The following is a 5,597-nucleotide window of genomic DNA, read 5'->3' as shown; positions in this document are numbered from 1 at the left end:
ATAAACAGCATCCTTAATTCATTTCCAACCATTCTTCTAAATTTAAGGGGTGGACAGAGAGGAGGGTCGAAGGGCCTTGGGTGTGGGTGTGTCATGCTTGGGTTAGGGGAACTCCATTTGAACAGTGCCTCTACCACTCGAGCTCCTTTAGGAAAATCGTTGCTGTGCTGAAAACCAGGCTGGGGTGGGGGGAGGGAGCATGCTGTGTGTGAAAGAAGTGGTGAGTTACCACACTTCTAGTAAGTTGAACCAAGCTTTAACTTTTTTTTATTTACTAAGCTACATAGAAAAATTATTTGGGCTTTCACTAAAAAATTCTATTAATATTTTTAATGAGAAATGTGCTTGGGTATGCTTTGTTACAGTTTGAAATCTTGTTTAATTCATTTTGATGCAGCATTTCCAAGATCTGTTCTAAAGTGAGCTTTTTTCAATACTCGTATTGATTGGCTATCATTACTGGAAAAGATACTTCCCAAAGACACCTGCAGTACATCCAAATGGGAGAAATGAATTGTGATACTCACTGTTCAAACTGACACCAATTATACAAAGGCTTTTGTTGAAATGCAGCTGGTGAATTTATATATTCCTGACGCCAGTTCCACAAACTAATTGGAAGGTGTCACATTTTTACGTTAACAAGTAGGTTCAAAACTCACTGAAACTCTTCATTTAAAAATTTGTAAATAGTGAGAAAAGCATGTTCCTAAGTTTTTTAAGAAGGCAGATCTGGGCATTATTTTAGGAGGCCCACTGACTTCACTTTTTACTATAAAATTATGTGACTACATTACCAAATACTCATCCTCAATTCTCTCTCCATAGCACAAGTTCCCATCATTGCAAAGCAACTATTTTCTCCCTCATTGCTAGAGGGTCACCATTACCTCAAAAGAACAAAATACCTGTGTTTATTGTTTTAAAAATAGCTTTTAGAAAGCACACTTCTAAGGGTCACTAGTCATCACTGATAAATGAGCAGCATATTCATAGCCCTTCTCTTTATAAAAGGAAATTTCTTGACTTGTTTTTAAGCATCCTGCCACAAGATAATCAGCTAATCTCTATGTGGTATAAAAGATGCTTGTAGTCACTACCCATCTCATTCAGAATATTAAGATTCCACTATATTTTTATAGTCTTGTTTTTTTCATTATTACCAAATTGATCTAGCCCCTAGGGTACATATGGCTTCAACTGCATTATTGGAAAGCTTGATTTTTAACAATCTAGTGAATTAATTTCATCTAAGGTGTTACCTCTATAACCTTACTTCTGAATCCTCTTTTGTATGTCGTTCAAAGCAAACATTCCATTAATGATTACATTTACACAGTTTTTCCTAAAATTAAGTGTATTACAAAACCACTCACTGTTGAAAAAATATACTTTGTATGATCTTCCTTTAGTAACTAAAAAATTGTCTTTCAGGTTCTTGTTTCTTGCTATAATTATGTGTTTGTCTAGTCCTCATTCCATCAGTATTTGTTTTGTTTTTTGAAGCTTTTAATTGGGTACATAGATATTTAGGATTGTTATGTCCTCTTAATGCATTGACCCCTTTAACGTATGTAATGTCCCCCTTGTTCTGAAGTCTACTTTGATATTGATATAGCCACTCTTATTAAATTATTACTTGCATGGTATTTTTCACATATGTTTTTATATTTAAAGTAGGTTTTTTGTGGACAGCATACAATCAATCTTGCTTTTTTTTCCCAATCTGACCACCTCTGTTTTTTATTTGGAATATTTAGATATTTGCATTTAATATAAATACAGTTGGATTAAATCTACCACCTGACAACTTGTCCTATCTGTTCTTTGTTCTTTTTCTCTTTCTTCCTGCCTTTTTTGGATTAACAGAGTTTTAAAATAATTATTTATCTCTACTACTGGCTTAATAATTACACCTCTTTGTTCTACTTTTTAGTGATTGCTCTGGTGTTTATAATACATAGTCTACCTTCAATATAATACCTCTTCAAGTACACTGACAAAACCTTACAACAGCACACTTCCACATCCTCACTCCCATCCTCTGTGCTGTTGTTGTTATACATTTTACTTCTACGTATATTATAACACACGCACACACAAGCAGGTTTCCTTCTCCTTCCCCAGCAGCAGCTGGCTTTTACTTCTACCCCTAGCCCAGAGATCGTAGCTCTTTGCCTAGAACAGGGGATGAGAGAGTTTCCTTCACTTCAGTCTCCCTCTAAAGTGTATGGCTTTTCATATGAAAGTAGTATCTGGAAAGTAAGTAGGGTCCATGCCCGTGCACCATGGAGGGAAAAGCTCTCTCAGGTCTCCTGTCTCACCCCCAATCTTCTTCATGAGTACCTGGTGGCGGCTCATACAAAAGAGCTGGCAAGTAAGCGTGGGTTCCCCCTGGGTCTGGGGTTTCTAGAGATTCTGAATGGAGATACTAGAGGCACACTTGGCCCTTAAGAATTCATTAAAATTTCTTCTTACATGTTTGTTTTGGCAAAGGTGAAATTGTTCATGTGCTCTATCTTATCTCAGGGGCTTCACCCCCTGGAATTTAGTTAACCTGGTTGATTTGAGACCTCAGCTCTCTAATGAGCTGAAAAACATTTAATGACTTATCTTTAGCCAGCTTTTTCTCATTATCTACGGTGGATGCAAGGAGCTTGTGTGACTTTATTATTTTTTTAAAAAAGGAATTTTTTGTGGTATTTCTTTATTGAAATAGAATTTTAGAATGACCATAAGCTGACACACCTATACTTCCATCCAGCAGTATAATATAAAACACTTCTCACGCTGAGCAATCCATTTTAATACTTCTTGCTCCAAATTTTAAGCACTGTTTTCTAAGCATTATTCAACAATTTCCAGTGTTGTTTCTCTAACAAATGAATGCATCATAGTTTTTTGCCATAGTGCGTTCTATGTATTTCAGCCAGGAACTTGGAGTGTTTTCCAGTGTCAGGAAGTATTCCTGTAGTAGTGTACAACTTTTTGCCATCGCCTAAGAAACCTCAAAAGAGACTTTAAGCTGGGAGCGATGGCTCACACCTGTAATCCCAACATTTTGGGAGGGCACGGAGGGAGGGTCATTTGAGCTCAGGAGTTCAAGACCAGGCTGGGTAACATAATGAGACTCCCATCTCTACAAAAAAAAAAAACTAAAAATTAGCCAGTCATAGTGGTGTGTGCCTGAATTCCATGCTTCTCAGGAGGCTGAGGTGGGAGGATTGATTGGGCCTGGGAAGGTAAGGCAGGCTGCATTCAGTGAGCTATGATCGCACCAATGCAGTCTAGCCTGGGGGACGAGAAATCCTGTCTCCAAAAAAAAAAAAAAAAAGACACTTCAAACATATATTATTATGTTTAATAAAATTTTCTGGATTCAGAGTCCAGAATGCTCACCATGGAACCATCTGTGTTTAATAAAATTTTCTAACAAGATTTTTTTTTCCTGACTTTAAATATTGCTGAATATAATATTGCTGAATATTTAAATATTTAAATATTGCTGTAGAGACATGTCTTCATGTTTTGGTTGCTTAGTTTTTAAACACGCTGCTAAGTGTGATGGGGTTTTTTGTTGTTTGTTTGTTTTGATACAGTGTCTTGCACTGTTGCCTGGGCTGGAGTGTAATGGCGCGATCTTGGCTCACTGCAACCTCCGCCTTCTGGGTTCATGCAGTTCTCTTGCCTCAGCCTCACGAATAGCTGGGATTACAGGTGCACACCACCACACCTGGCTAATTTTTTGTATTTTTAGTAGAGACAGGATTTCACTATGTTTGCCAGACCGGTCTCAATCTCCTGACCTCATGATTCACCTGCCTCAGCCTCCCAAAGTGTGAGGATTGTGGGCGTGAGCCACCATGCCCAGCCAATGTGATGGTTTTATATCACCATTTTTTAGTCTCCTGAAGCATGATATAAACTTAGAGGAAGCTCACCTTAAAGACTGTGGATGTAAATCCACATCCCAAATTTCCTTCTTTACCAGCTTTCTTCAACTTCTCAGATCTGATTGGATTGTCATTGTTTTTGCTTTGTAAGACAATGAGCCTGACACAGCTCACTGTGGGAATAGAAATGTCCCCTACTTTTTCTCTGTGTATGTGTGTGTGAGATTTGCCTGGATTTATGTTTTAGTATGATTTTCAACCCATGCCTTCTTTATAGGCCACTTGTCCACTTTGTGAGCATTATTTTATAATTTATAAATCTAATGCTCTTTGCAGTTTGTCTCAGTATGCTAAAAAAATAAAAGCCCAAGAATGCCACTGTTAGCCTTCTGTGTGGTTGGAACCCTCATTCTGCCCTCAAGATACCTTACATGCCAGGCATGAAGGTGCTAGCTTCCATTAAATGTGAGTAAACTTCATCTCTTTCTTGTGTCTTGGATGGAAAATAAATATGATTAGGAATACTGGCATGTTCTTCGTGCTTCCCAGTGGGTCATCCTTGGGGATCTCACAGTCCACCTTAGCATTCGTGTAAGACACATAGGGGGTGCTTCACACACGGTGGGTCTGAATTACTGCAAATTCTCTTCCCTCAGGGGAACATGTATAGAAAAAAACACTGGGAATGTCATCCAGTCCTCAGCTCTCTGGGGAATCTCGGAGGTTTATCTCTATAGGCAGGAGAATTAGGGAAGAACAAGTAAGGGACTAAACCAAGGGGTCTTACCTGAAAACTCAAGATGAGGCTGGACAAGGCTTGTGTTAGATCAGAGCCTGGGGACCAAAAGATGAGCATCATTGGGTATCTCACAAGGTCATAAACATGGGGATGACTGTCAGCAGAAATGGCTCACCCAGATGTTTCTGAAGACAGATTCTCCAGAAAAGGAGGGGAGAGGACTCTGATGAGAGAGCCCAGGCTCCCCCAGCCCAGGCAGCCTGACCCAAATAATAACTACCTTTAGCTGACAGGAGCCATACAGGCCCCATGCAGGCAGGGGCACCTATCTGATTCCCAGCAGCACCCAATGTCTTTGACTCAGAAATACAGCTCTCCTTTTTCCTAAGTGTTCTCCTAAAACCAAAGCAGACGGTGGCCAGGTGCAGTGGCTCATGCCTGTAATCCCAGCACTTTGGGAGACTGAGGAGGGAGGATTACTTGAGCCTAGGAGTTTGAGACCAGCCTGGGCAACATAGCAAGACCCCATCTGAGTTATTTAAAAAAAAAAAAAAAAAAGGTAGATGGAGACACTGCAACCAAAGCCACCAGTCTGAGGCTTCTGTATCCCTATATGTAATTGCGCGTCTTGCCTGCTACTTCTGGGATCTGGATAAACCCCACAGATCTCCTCCTCACCCCCACTTCCTCCTCCATCCTTCTCCCTACAGAGGGGATGAAAACCAATCCTGTGGTTCCTGCAAGGGACAGCCTGACAGAGAGCCTCTGTATCCACACAGGAACAGTTCTGCGTGTCGGGCTGCCAGCCTGTGACCTTTGATAAAGCCACACAGGGGAAACCTCTTTCAAGCAGTGAGCATCGCTAGCAGACCATGTATTGGCCTGCAGCAGTCCTGTGATGTGTAAGCCACTGCCTTGGCCTCCAGCCCACTTCAGAAGCACAACTTAAATAACGGCTTTCATGT

The sequence above is a fragment of the Theropithecus gelada genome, chromosome 13, assembly GCF_003255815.1.
Source record: "Theropithecus gelada isolate Dixy chromosome 13, Tgel_1.0, whole genome shotgun sequence".
Lineage (NCBI taxonomy): Eukaryota > Metazoa > Chordata > Mammalia > Primates > Cercopithecidae > Theropithecus > Theropithecus gelada.
Note: the sequence above shows the minus strand (reverse complement) of the source record.